At 39.6% G+C, this 15,218-nt stretch overlaps 1 non-coding gene across 1 annotated transcript; it reads right to left on the bottom strand.

The window, feature by feature from the left end:
- Window positions 1-332: 332 nt before the first annotated feature.
- LOC121028991 (U6 spliceosomal RNA) lies at window positions 333-440 on the bottom strand. Its single transcript, XR_005789519.1, has one exon. It is a non-coding gene; the product is annotated as a U6 spliceosomal RNA (small nuclear RNA).
- Between the last annotated feature and the right edge of the window lie 14,778 nt (window positions 441-15,218).

Raw genomic sequence — 15,218 nt, 5'->3', positions numbered from 1 at the left:
ACAGGTACTATCTGGGCCGAAACCCAAAGAACATTGTCCCCAACAGAGAAAAGGACATGTATAAGGCACATGAAACAGAAATATCAAATGACAGAAAGAAAGCCAATATAACTGTGGCACAGTGAATGTGAGTGTGTGTGATAAATACTGTCTCCTGGAGAGCACAGACATATTCTCTCCTGTTTCACAGGGATGGTATACAAGTACAAATAATAGGACCAGGAGTGGGAAGTGTGGTCCTTAGAGAAGGACTGAGGACAATTCTCCCATCTTACAAGGAGGGAAGGTAAAATATGTGTGAGCAGATACATATCAGTTTTACCGATTATTATTATTATTTTATTCGCTTCACGAATTTGCGTGTCATCCTTGCGCAGGGGCCATGCTAATCTTCTCTGTATACTGATTATTTTTAAAATAAAATGTGAAGCAAGGTCATCAGCTGAGGTAGTTAGAAGAGAAACAATGCCACCTCAGTCAGTGAGAAAGTCAAGCTGTGAGAAGTTGGCAGGACTGACAGTCTGTGCTGGGTGCCCATTCAAGAAAGGTGGTTACAATTTTAAAGGGAGAAAGTCATCATATTAGCTTGATTTTCTCCAACAATGCTCAGCTGTGATCAGGTTCAGGGTAAGCAGAGTTGAGTTTAACCAGGCTTGTTATGTTGCTCATGAGTATGACTGGGGACAAGAGAGTAAAGGGGGTTTTCAAGAGTGTGTTGATAATACCAGGCCAAGGAATCTACAAGTTCCCCTTTTTTCTTCCTATGTGGGCTTGACCTGCTAAGAGTTCCAGTAGCTCTTAGGATAGGATCGGGCCTAATTATAATAAGTCTTAAATACCCAGAATGGAAAGTAGACTTGATCCTGGAAAAAATGGGTAATCATTCATGATATTTTGAATAAAGAAATGATAAAATTGTTTAAACATCTAACATGATTCATAGAAAAAGGAAACTAGGAAAAGATATCTCCTTTCTTGAGATTTCAGCATTTGTAGCAGTCTATTTACATGTGAGTATGCACAATAGGAAAGCAATGCTATCATTAAAGAGCATCTTAGTAAATCAATTTTATCCACTGTGCAAGGTTTAGTAAAAATTAGTGAAATGTGACTCCCATATTCTAGGGACTATTCTTATAAACATGATGACCAAAAATCATGAATTTTCCCAGAAAGTTTCAAATTCAAGTATTCTTCCATCTTCCCGAATGATACCCTGTACTTGTTAACCACATGCTTTCATTGTTGTCTCAGAAAAATATTACTACCATAACAACTAGACCAAACACACTGACATTAACAGAACAAAGACAGAATCCAGATTAAAACCTTATGTAAGAGTTCCCAGAATATGGTCACAGGCAGTTTACTTGTTAAAAATTCCACCATTCCAGAATTCTGAGGTCCCTTCAAGAGAAGGACAATTGGCTTGATATGTTCAGACCAACAAATGCCCCAAGACTGATTCCGTCTAAAAGGTTAAAGGAAAAGTACTTCTGGGAAAGACTCAAGGTACAGAAACTCAACTTGGAGATACTGGTTGGCTGATGAAAGGGAAATATAAATCCTATTGTGTCCATTAGATCACTATCTGGGCCAATAGATCTTTTAGGATATGAGCCAAGATGCTGTAGCAAAGAGTCCCCAATACCAAGCAGCTCAAACAAAATATGTATTCTTTCCTATACCACTCTGGAAGGAGACAGATGTGTTTCAAGAGCTCACCCAGTGATCCAGGTTGAGTCCATCATGTAGCTCATGGATTTTCAAATGTTTTTGTTTCAGAATCCTTTTACACTGAAAAATCATTGAGGACCCCAGAGAGATTTGTCTATAAGGGTAATATATATTAATAATTATTATATTCAAAATTACAACTGAAATGTTATTAAAATATTTATTTATTAATTCCTTTCTAAAAACTATTATATGCTAACATAACTAATTTATTTTATTAAAAAATAACTATCTTCCAAAAAAGTAGTAAAAACAGCAGCATCATTTGAAATTTTTGAAACTCTTTTTAATGACTGGCTTGATAATAACAGAAGAAAAAGAAAGAGGAGGAGAAAGAGAAGGAGAAGATGAAGAAGACAAAGAAGACAAAGAAAGAGGAAGTGGAGGAGCAAGAAGAGGAGGAGGAGGAAGAGGAGGAGGAGGGAGAGGAGGAGGAGGGAGAGGAGAAGAACAGGACGATGACGACAATGGACAATGATGATGAGGAGAAGGAGAAGGAAGAGGAGAAGGGGGAGGAGGAAGGAAGGAAGGAAGGTAGGAGGAGAAGGAGGAGTGGGAGGGGAAGAGGAGGAGAGGGAGGGGAGGAGATGGAGGAGATGGAGAGGGAGATGGGGGAGGAGGAGAAAGAGAAGGGGAAGAGGAGGGGGGAAGAAGAAGAAGCAGAAGCTGCTACTGTTTCTGCATTCAATCTAGTGCAGCAAGTTGTTTTACTTAAAGTATGTGAAGAGAGGTAGGCACCTGGGTAACTCAGTCAGTTGGATGTCCAACTTCAGCTCAGGTCATGATCTCATGGTTCATGAGTTCGAGCCCAAATTGGGCTCTCTGTTGTCAGTGCAGAATCCACTTCAGATCCTCTGTCCCCCTCTCTCTACCCTCCCTCACTTTCACTCTCTCTCAAAAATAAATAAAACATTTTTAAAAATTAAAAAAATAAATTATGTGAAGAGAATCTAGCCTCACACAACTATATAGCTGAGAAAGGGAGGAGGATTTTAATAGCCTTTTCAGATAATTATGACTATTGTTCTTTGATACTACACCAAAGCTCAAGTAGTAGTTTCTTCAGAGTTGCAATACAAAATCTGAAACATATCCATAATCTTTTCATACTCTGTTACATTAAAATCCACTGGTGTTGTGGTGACCATATAACCGAATACAATTGCCAAAAGTTATCAAGCAAACAAGCAAGTTTCTTGTTTAACATACCCAATCAATCTTTTACCCATGCATGCTTTTGTAACATTATACATTGGTCCTTAAGAAATTACTGGTTCACTGAGCTATGCAGAACTTTCAAATATTGACAGATTTTATTGCACAATGTTAAAAAATCATATTCACTGGTATCACCACCGATATCATCACAAAAGTTTTTAAATATTGAGATGCTGGTAAATTCATGATGGCAGTTACATATTTTCCAAAATTGAAATTCTCATTTGAAAACTCAAACTTTGTCATTGGTAATACTGTTTGTTTTTTTTTCCATGAAGTGACAAGCTGATTTTCAAGAAAATTTATGCCAAATGTCTGAATAAACACAGTTTGTCAATCATTCTTTCAGGTAAAAATGCTGTTTAGTTCAACTTGAAACTCAAACAATCACACACATGCTTTCCCTTGGGACAACATATTTCCACATGTATCTGAAGTATTTGTGCACACTTCCTATTTCATTACACAGAATATTAAAAAGACATGTACTCAACAGAGATGATTAAAGTCATTATGTATAATGCTTCTTCAAGGATATTCTTAACTGAAATTGGCAATTTTTGTTTTGTTTTGTTGCAAGTACAAGTCTGTGAAGAATGTGATGACTCTTGGGACAGTTGGGTATTAGTGACTTGATTCATGCTTGGGACCAGTACCTTCACACAGCACCGCATTGGCACCATCAATGCAAATGCAAAATATGAAAGAGGCAAATAACATCCTAATATTATGAAAATAGTTTTGACTTCCCAGACTCCCTGAAAGGGCCTCAGGAACCTCCAGGTGTCTGTGGAACACACTTTGAGAATTATTGCACTAGAGTTCTGTCCTCATCACTGACATTTCCCAGGGGAAAGGAGGAAAACTAATGTACAAGGCAAACGCTTTCATTTTACATAACTAAATATTTGAATTCTTACATCCCATTAGTGAGAGCTTAGTTCCATGGCCTTACCTAGCTGCAGAGTAGACCGGGAAAAAATAGCCTCTGACTAGGCAGCCATATTATATGGAAGAGCGGGAGAACAGATTTGGGTGTGTAACAGCCACTACCCTTGCCCCGTGAATCAGTGAGCAGGTCAAGTAAAGGGATAGTTATGCTAGAGGGTCTGTATTCAATTGAGGACAAAGGTACTTCTTCTGTGGAAAACTGGTCAGGGGTGCCTGCAGGCCATGGGACAGGAGCAGAGCAGTGGCTACAACCACAGCTCTAGTGCTATGGCCAGGTGGACGGAACACCAGGAAAATTGTCCTCAAAAGGACTCACAAGCATTACAGTCAGGAGAGGATCCCTGGAGAAATACAGAAAAGGAAGCAGCAGAGAGGATGTCTGTGGCAAAAAGAGGGGAAGATCATCCTTGGGGTTTGGTGAGCATATGGTGGGGAACTCAACACTCCCTGCAACTAGGGAGAACGCTGGGTCACAGCAATATCACTAATTGGGCTGGGCCAGAAGTTGGCTTCTCTGTGACTCTTACCGAGCCCCCACTTTGTCACCAGGTTGCAGAGGTAGGGGAATCTGAGTAGTTTTATGCTGTTTTTATTGTTCTACTTGATAAAAACATATTCCTATTTGAGAGCTGAGTCCAAATATTTTGTTTCCTTCTTAATAGCAACAAGAACAGCAGAGAAGAGCCGATTCTGCAGAAAGTATGCTGTGCTGCAGAAAATTGACATGAATTTAGGGCATAAACATAAAGAAAATGGAGGTAAATGTAGCTTTGGTCCCTGAGAACAAAATCCTAATCACAGCAATGCACTGGAAGCCAAGACTAAACTGACCTTGCAAATCTAGATAAATGAGAAATATGGAACCAAGAGGCTTTTAACTGCTGTGCCCTATCTAATATCCTGGCAAATGTACACAAAGACAAAAGGAAAGGACTGGAAGGTATTCATTTTGAGATGAGATCCAGGTCAACCAAAGATCACAGGTCCTTGAACTTCATTCCATCAGCAGCAAACAGAAAGTCTATCAATACTTGGTAGAAAGGGTTTGTGACAAAACAATTGCCCAGAAGTCATCCTCATTCATGTTTTTCTCCATTATCTACCTCAGTGCTCTATTTTTTCCCTCATAGTGTCACTCTCTGCCCTACAAAGGAAAGCAATTTTGAAATGTATTATTTTGGTATATTAGCTCAAGTTAAAGGACATAGAGATAATAAAATAATAGAAATGAAAGACATATCAGAACCAAGGAAACAAGAAGGAAATATTTGCCAATTTCAAGGGTTTATATATTCCTTGTGACTGGACATGAATTTTGACTCCAAGACTTTCGGCATCCTGTGCAAAAAGACAAACATGATTATTTATATTGTTCTCATTGCAAGAAAATAGGAAGCACAAATTTTGTTGGCTCTAAATTCTCAAATTTCTTTGATGAGTCCATCAATGAGAGTCATTGAGTTACATAATGGACATTCTCCTCAATAACAGTTTTGCGGTCAATGCAGATCTATGCTCATTTAAACATAAGCTTTTGATTTATGTTACTGATCCATGGGCAGATTCTCCAAGAACCTGTGAAAGCATAAAAAATTTCACATAAAATGAGCAATCTTTGGCTTTTAAATTATTCCAGGTGACCTAAAGCAAGTCTGACCTGGGAACACCTGGCAATGCTAGAAGGATCTTTGCTCCCTTGGTCAGGAGATGCTACCTCCACAGGAACCAAAAGGTGCAGTTTCATCACGAAGGTTTTGGGTACCACAACCAGCCCCTGTAACAAGTACAGAAAAACCTTGGTTTGCAAGCATAATTTGTTCCGGGAACATGTTTGTAATCCAAAGCACTTGTAAATCAAAGCGAATTTCAAGAACCATTGGCTCAGTTGTGATTATGTGACATTCAGCATCACGTACAACTTGTATTGCAAGACATCGCTCATTTATTAAGTTAAAATTTATTAGAAATGTTTGCTTGTCTTTGGATGCCTGGGTGGCTCAGTCGATGAAGCATCCAACTTTTGCTCGAGTCATGGTCTCATGGTTTGTGAGTTTGAGCCCTACTTTGGGCTCTGTGCCTACACCACAAATCCTGCTTCAGATCCTCTGTCTCCCTCTCTTTATCCCTCTCTGCCCCTACCCCACTCACATGCACCCATTCTCTCTCTCTCTCTCTCTCTCTCTCTCTCTCTTTCTCTCTCAAAAATAAACACTGAGAAAATATTTTAGAAATGTTTGCTTGCCTTGTGGAACATTCACAGAACAAGTTACTTGCAATCCAAGGTTTTACTTATACTTTATTTTACACTATGGGCCTTACCATAAAGTTCTGACTTTGCCAACAGTAACTGTGCTATTTGGAGCATGTCCCTTAACATGCTTGGTGCTGCAATGCCCTCATTTTTAAATGAGTAATCAGATAGCTACCATTTTCTGAGGTTCTACTCTGTACCTGTCACTATTCAATATCTGTTTTCCCAGCGGGATTATAAGTTCCATGAGGGCAAAGAGAGTATTTCTTTTGCTCACTACTATATTTCCATCATCTAACACAGGTCTGGCACATAATAGACGCTTAATAAAAAAAATTAACTGGTTAAATTCCCAATTTCATAACAATCTTGCAAGCAAGCATAATTCCTATTTTATAATTGAGGAAATCAAGGCTCAGAAAGTTTAAGTGACTTTCAGAAAATCACAGAGCTGGCTAAAGAGAGTAGCCTGTACGGCCCCAGAGCCTGGTCTATTTCCATAAGGCTGCAGCAGTGGAGACAGACCACAGCATGTTCCAAGTATCCTCCAGCTCTGAAATGCAATGGTTCCCCACAACTGCTGGGCAGCTACAACCTGACAACACAGGGTGTCTGTTGCTGAAGGTGTTCTTGCCTAATGAAATCCCTCAACAATTTTCACCACTTTGAGCCCTGTGGACATGGCAGTGAAGTTGAGATGGGAGAGGGAGAAGGGTCTTACTCCTCAATCCATGCCATGAGTCTCCTCATTCTCCCACCACTCCCTCTCCTATTGGCCACCCAATACATACATGCAGCTCACACTGTGAAACCGAGGTCTGCAGTGGCCTCAGCTGTTCTCCACAGGCACAAGGCATTGGATCCAACACTGGACAGAAGGGGAAGAAAAGAAAGAGTAGTAGAGGGGGAAAAAAGCAGTAAATATACAGGCAAAGGCAGCAGAAGGGTGGGGGAGAGAGAGACAGACAGACAGAAATGAGGTAGGAAAAGTCAGACCACGTCAGCGCCAAGACTTGTCTGTTCACAGTAGCAGTAACAACATTAATATTGATTGAACATTTACTACCTGCTACTACTTTGCCAAATGCATTGCATGTGTTAGCATTCATTTACTCATTCACAAATATTTGAGAGGCAGGATCTCCACCTTCCTGGAGCTGACAAGATGATTAATTAGTGAAATATCTACTATGTTAGAAGACAGGAGCCAAGGATGAAAATGGAACAGGGGAAAAGAATAGTGCTTGTGGAGTTAGAGAAAGGAGAATTTGCTTTAGCTCAGTGTCCAGAAGAGGTCTTACTGAGAAGGGGACATTTGAGAAAGTCATCAAAAACAGCAGCATCAGCTTTGTTTGCTCTCAGGGATTTCTGCAACATTTGGAGGCCCCAAAATATTTATTTTGTTTTTGAGCCAGTTATGTCTTTGTTTTCTGCTCTCTTACCATATTGTACCTAGCATTCCCATGTGTTTGAGGCAGAAGGGATTATCAAAGTGTGAGGTGTCTACGTGATTCTGACTGGTGTGGTTATTTCCCCGTACCACATATAAAAGGACTAAAAGATTATCCAAGAAGAGCAAACCTATCTTCGGTTTGGAAATTTTGTCCTGAGAAGGAAAGACCAGTGGGTGGTAGTGTTCTTCTATGTTTCATCTTGCTGATGCTATACAATTCAATACAGGGAGCTTCAGAATATGACAGGAAAAACAGAAGACATTTCATCAGAAAGCTAATCCCATTTCGTTGTGTCCTTAAAATATTATTTGAATCACCTTACTTGCACCTGGAATCCTGTCCAAATGTTTGGAAGGCCTTGCATAAAATTGTGGGCTGGTATCAAATCAGCACAGTTTTTTCCCTCTTGCAAAAAACCATATATACTGCAGCACTTCCTCACCACAGGAACTGTTTGCACTAGGGAAATTGGTGAGGACAGAGTGGAAAAGAGAGTTGAAACTAATGGACTCATGCTTCAATTGATTTTATTACTGAGTTCATTACTCTGGAGGCTGAAGGGAGCAAATTGGACAGAAAAGGCCAGAGACCCTTGGAAACACTAAGAAAATATGGTAGTCCATCACTAAAAATGAAAGCCTGAAACAGAAAAAAAAATCAACTTACATAAATAAATGTAAGTATTATATCATAAATTTATATATGTAGAGAGAGAGACACACATACATTCATATACAAACAACCCCTAAAACAAAATCCTTCACTTATAAGTGCATTTGTTTTGTTTTGTGATTAATGTTTTATTTATTTTTGAAAGAGAGAGAGAGACACACACAGTGGGGGTTGGGGGCAGAGAATGAGGGGGACAGAGGATCCAAAGCAGGCTCTGTGCTCACAGCAGAGAGCCTGATGCCAGGATCAGACTCATGAACTGAACTGTGATATCATGACCTGAGCCTATGTTGGATGATTAACCCAGTGAGCCAATCAATGCATTTGAACTAGTAAATAAAAGAGTCGGTAAAGCAATAACTGGAAAACTCAGCAAGGAAGTACTACAAGAGGAAGATTTTCATTGCCTTCACACTGACCGACATCATCAGAAGTGAGCCCACACAATTGTACTATTGCATTCAAGGACAGAGGGGTGAAGTTGGCTCAGACCAGCTCCTGAGAACTGACTGTATACATCTCTTCCCAACCCCACATTCAGTGATGTCAGCATGGTAGCTTCACATAGGCCATGAGGGAAGTATTTACACCATGGAAATCACCAAATGCTATCAATCAGAGTCAGGGCATTGGGTTTTTTTTCCACTGAGAACCTGTTGTTAAGCCTTTATCAGCACAGCACCGTGGAAGCAAGAGGCTGTTCTGGATAAACTAGGAGCTCTGTGTTATCTCTCAGAGGCAAGAAGGAAAGAACTCACTCCTTACTGCATGAAAATGTACAAAAAGTGTGAAATAAATATGCTGATGATAAAGGTGCTCCATGAAATGGAGTGCCAAAATAATTTAATGCAGGAACATCCCATTGGTAAAGGAGATTCAAAAAATCTGTTAAACCCAGGACTATCTTGACGTCATTAAATAGAATGAGGATCAAGAGACCCAGCTCCAGAAGCCTCCCAAAACAAATGGTTGGCTTACTCCAAGACTTACATCATAAAGCCAAGGTCAATTTTCCATTTTAAACTTATTTCTAAAATACCCTTTAATTACTGGAGGTAGGGAAGGTTAAAAAAAAATGTATATGTGTATAGGAAATCAGGTTCATCCATCTAACAGTTTAGCCATATACATATCACTGTCTAAATCACCAATAAAAACCACAAACATTCCCTAATTATCCTAATTATCCTCTCTAATTAAAGATCAAAGCTTTCACCAAAACTGAGACTGAAAGTGAACAGGGAGGAAAAACAGTACAAGGAACCCCAAGAAAACAAATATCTATTATAAAGTCTCCATGTTCCTAGCTCAGAAATTTGCAAGCTGACAGAGCTCTTGCAAGTCCTGAGGATATATTAAATCTGACATCACTCACTGCTGAAATTGTAAACTTTCTAATAAATAACTTGGACCAGGAGGAGACATTTTGTTTATTTGCCCTCATTTATGCAGAACCCAAAAGTCACTGCCTGTGTTTTTCCAGGCTCCTTCAACAAAACTTCTCTCCCAAATTCCTGTAACAGGAATAGGAACAAACTGATACCAAGCAGGGGAAAATGACAGTTTTTCACCCAGGTGGAGATTTCTTTTGTGATATCTGCATTCATTCCTTCTGCTGGCATAGATTTCCTTGAGATGTTCAATAGTCAAAATCCATTATTATAATACAGAACCACAGTTAAAAAGAAAGTTTTCAGAGATAGCCAGATCTAGGTTTTCCCTTGCTCTGCTACTTGCTAGCAATGTGACTTTGGACAAGCTACTTAGCAGAGATCTTTTTTTTTTTCCTTTGTGTCAATGGTGGTAATAATACCTAAACTTCATAGCTGCAATAAAGACGAGAAGAGAGACTGTAAGTGAAGCGATTAACTCAGCGCTTGGCCCACAACAAACCTTCCGTGAATGTTAGTTATGACAACTCTCTTGGTGACTCTCCTCTTAATCTTAATCATATCGCCAGATTAACTGCTGTGTGCTGATGCCCGTGGAGGCTGAGCACGCACAGCGACCATACTCACCTCTGCTACCCGTACACATTTCTCCTCTCTACTGTTGTGTACTCACTTATTTATGTTCTCAAAACTTCAAGTTCCAATCACACTTGTTATTTCAATTAAGTACAATCAATTATATTTTATGTTAACCCGTGAAATATGAATGGAAAAAGACAGTCATGTATCATGGTAGCTTTCAAAATATTCAAAAGTGTAAGTCACTAGGAAAGGTACTGCTAATATACGAGATACGATGAGTTGAGTACAAATACTGTGTGTGTGTGCATGTGTGAACACATGTTGAGTGAATGAATAAAGTAGAAAAATTTGATCAATGTTTAGAGGAGGGGGAGTGATGAGCAAAGGGATGAGACGTGTTGTAACTCTCTTCCACGCTCTAGTTAAAGGGCTTTAGGCAAGCTACATAGCCCAAAATGGGGGTACAGAAACAAACTTAAAAGGCATGTATTTGAATCTAAATCTTTTAGGGCCCTTTCTAACTCAATGACTCTTGATATCACAAATTTTCATATGAATTAAGGATACATGCAAAAAAAGAGAAGCTTGGTGTCCTCTGCAGATGAAACTACTGATCAAGGAATGGGTGCTCACAAGAGGCTCCTTGACCTGCTGATAGGAGTGCAACAAACAGCCAAAGGATGCTGGCTCCCTGAGCAGGAACAAATGGGACAAAGCCAGAGCACTGATCTAAGCCTGCTATTGGGCCAGAACAGGCCCAAGCCGCCATACTTGTCTTGCTATTTCCATGCCATCATGGTGAATTTAAGCAGTTCATAACAATCTAGAACTTGGTTCTGATCTAATTTACTTAAATGTAGGTATATATAACTGGCGTTCAGCAAAAGCATTTATAATCTCAGTGTGAGCCAAACAATCTCAGATGCCGTAGCAAAACTTGGCAGATTTCTTCTTTGTACAGTCAAAAAATTAAAATTTTATGAAAATCACTCTAAGAGCCCACCTCTTTCTATCTATCCTCACTACAATCAACAAAAAGGAAAGATGATTTTTCAAATGTTAGGTTACTGCTGTTTGGTAGAGATTATCATCTGGGCCCATTAACCAAAGCCTTAAGGCACTAGGCAACCTGCCAAAAGAATGAGATGCGATGCATTAAGATCAATTTGTTAATTTTTAATGAGGCTTCAAAATGCCCTAGTAAATTGCTTAATCATTTTAAGAATGTGGTGCTGCTTCTTCACTATTCCTACCTCCTGTGCATGAAAAAGCTAACTTACTTTTAATCATTTCCATTCTTCCTTTCATCCTCTTGAAGGCTACAATAATTCTCTGCTATTACCATCACTAACCAAAGCAGCCCATAAAACTGAAGATCAAATATAATGAAAGAGCATTAAATAGAATGGCAGGATTTTCAAAGCAACTAGATTCTTTGACTCTATTTACAAAAAAAAGGTTAACTCACAGTTTCAACATAGGGAGTAAATATATTGTGTGTCTTCTTCTTTGCAAGTAATGCTTTAAATTGTGCAGAATGTTGCATACTTTACAGTTCCAATGAATTTGATTATATCACAGAACTATCACAGATCCTTTTCTTAATCAACCAGATTTTACACTGAAGCTTAACAAAATTAGGGGGAAAGAGTTTTTTGTTTTGTTTTGTTTTTTAATTTTTTTTTCAACGTTTATTTATTTTTGGGACAGAGAGAGACAGAGCATGAACGGGGGAGGGGCAGAGAGAGAGGGAGACACAGAATTGGAAACAGGCTCCAGGCTCTGAGCCATCAGCCCAGAGCCTGACGCGGGGCTCGAACTCCCGGACCGCGAGATCGTGACCTGGCCGAAGTCGGACGCTCAACCGACTGCGCCACCCAGGCGCCCCAGGGGGAAAGAGTTTTACAGTGGACTGTTGAAAAGTGATTTGAACCCATGAGGATACCAGTCCTTGGGTGTTTTGTTCACTGGGTAGCCCCATAGCTTTGCCCTGTGCCAGGCACATTAAGAGGTGCTCAATAGATACATCTCTTTAATGAATGCTTCAAAGGAGTTTTATTTCTTCCCCAAAGTCAAGAAGCCATTCAGGAAGTATAATGCAAGTATAAACAGCACAGTAGAAAGCAATACCAAACCTATAACTACTAGACATGAAACCAGGGCTTTTCTGGAACAAAAGGCAAAGCTTGCACATCTGGTTAAAGTAGACATGACCCACTTAATGAGAGTCTGTCTTGTTCCAGTTCATAGCAGCACCGTCTTTCCAAGTAGAGAAATATGCATTCCTAGTAGAGACAGGTCTGTACCTTATTCTTTAATGTTGATTTATTTTTGAGAGAGACAAAGTACAAGCAGGGGAGGTACAGAGACAAGGGGGGGACGGAGATTCCAAAGCGGGCTCTGAGCTGACAGCAGAGAGCCTGATGCAGGGCTTGAACTCACAAACCATGAGATCATGGCCTGAGCTGAAGTTGGACACTCAACTGACTGAGCACCAAAAGGTCGTAACTTAAAAGTGAGATGTAGCATCTTGATTGGCTGTCAAAAACTAAATATCTGAAGAGTAGAAGCTATTTTTCTAAAAATTAAAAAAAGGAAAGAAAAAACAAAAACCAGGCTGATTTCCATGGTAGTAAATTAAAGATTTACAAAAGTATTTTCACCAAAAAAGCCATTTTAAGAAACAATGTGGGGTATATGAAAAGAGTCCTCAAAATCCCCCCCTCCTAGGATGAGCTCACAAGGGCAGGGTCAGCACTTCTCTGTTTGCTTGTTTCCTTAGCACCTAGAGTGATAGAATAAGCAATGGAATGAAATCAGTAGAAGTGGATTCAAATCCCACCTCTACCTCTCACGAAGGGTCAAATGAAAGTCAGAGCCTCAGTTTCCTCCTCAATAAAAAGAAAATAACACTTCATTCATGGGGTGTTGTGATGAATGATTCTCACTCAAATTGTCTTCATAGATAATATTCTGAGAAATACTGCCTATATACCAAATTTCCCATCCAAATGAGGAAACTGAGCCCCAAGTAGGAAGAAATGACTTATACAAGCCACTCAATTACCTTGAGGAAGCCTTGGGAGTGGGGGTGGGGTTACAGAGAGTAGAAGGAGGGGCGCCAATGGCAGAGCAGGCTGAAAGGTTCTCTTCCTTCCTTTAGATACTAAAGCCATAGAATTAACTAATTCATAGCATTAACATACCACTTCACTTACTAATCCATACATACGATTATTTTTAAGCAAATTCTAGCACTGGAATCGCAAGATCACCAAATGTGCATTTTTCAAGGCTTTTTATACAGGTTTAACCAAATTTTCTTCTATAGGCTTATGCCAATATGTACTCCCACCAGCAGAGTAAGAGAGGAGGGGGATCCACTTCAACATTCTACCAAATAATGTCTCCAGAGATAACACTGTGCTACCTGAAACTCCAGCTAGACCCACAGGGTTCTGCAGAGTCTCCCATGGAATGCTTAGGAACAGCATTTTATTTGTGACACAGACCTACAGTTGCATCTTGGCTCTACCATATATTTTTTGTTAGTTGGTCACATCCTTAATCATTGCTCCTAATTTGGGACGAAACCAGATTATTTCATATGAGAACTGTGGTTTAACAAAAAAATGAAACCACCAAGTCTTGTTTCTGGAAGAAGCAAATTAAAATGTTGATTTGGATGGTGAGCCTTAGTCAGTTTCACCACGTGAACCAGCAAAAAGGCCAAACAACGTGAAAGGCAATGGAAATGGAAAAATAACCAATTCCAAAGGCTAAAATGAATGAGCCAAATATCAGGAGTTTAACCACTTTACATATTCATACCCATCGCTTGCCAGAGAGGGAAAGTGTGTTTATTCAGTCTACTTGTGGTTTTTTGCCACTATCTATACAGCAATTCAGCATGTTCTGCAATTTCTATGTATATGACTTTACATAGAACCATCTATGTCAGTGCTACTCCAGCTGTGGTATGTATACAATCACCTAGTGATCTGGTTAAAATACAAATACTGATTCCGTATGTCTGGGGTGGGGCCTGACATTGTGCAGTTCCAACAAACTTCCTGGTCATACTGATGCTGCTGATTCCTGGATCATAACATAAGTAGCAAGAATCAACACTAAATGTACTGAGGAACTATGAGGGACATCATCTATCTAACCCTTACGCCAATGGTTGTCAACCACAGTACCACAGTGCATTAGTATGACTATCTCCATGAGAAGGAAAGTAATAGCATTAGAACAAGCACCTGGACTTCAAACCATGCATGTTACCCACAACCAATATTATCAATAACCTAATAATTAGTTACTGATGGGGTTGTGTTGCCTATAAGAACTTGTGAATGGATATGTGGGGAGCAATAAAAAAAGTGAGAACCAACGCTTTAACTATTTGCTACAATATAAGAAGTATACTCATCTCTGCAGCCCTCAAGTCTATTCCAGAAGGGGAGCCCATCAGGTTGGTATAAATAGACATCAGCCAAGTCAATCATCATTTATGCAGGACGGAGTATAAAAAGAGATTGTGGACATTTTAATTATACTCTACTATACATTGACATTTATGTACAATATAGACGGTCCCTGGCTTTTTATGCACTGTAGGGGTATATCGTCAGAAACTTTTCTGGGACTCCCGGGTGGCTCAGTCAATTAAGCATCCAACTCCTGATTTTGGCTCAGGTCATGATCTCACGGTTTGTGAAATGGAGCCCTGCATCAGGGTCTGTGCTGACAGCACAGGATTGGGATTCTCTGTCTCCCGCTCTCTCTGCCCCTCCCCCATTCATGCATATACTCACGCACTCTCTCTCTAAAAATAAACATTAAAAAAGGAAAGAAGAACTTTTCTAGTCAATATAATTGGTAACTTAAACATCCAAAGTTAATTTAGACACTTAGAGAACTATTTTCATGATCCAAGGAGTAACATCATATTCCCAA

This window comes from Herpailurus yagouaroundi, unplaced genomic scaffold (assembly GCF_014898765.1).
Source record: "Herpailurus yagouaroundi ecotype Mexico unplaced genomic scaffold, PumYag 100, whole genome shotgun sequence".
In the NCBI taxonomy this organism is placed as follows: Eukaryota; Metazoa; Chordata; class Mammalia; order Carnivora; family Felidae; genus Herpailurus; species Herpailurus yagouaroundi.
Note: the sequence above shows the minus strand (reverse complement) of the source record. Positions and strands in the feature narration are given on the sequence as shown.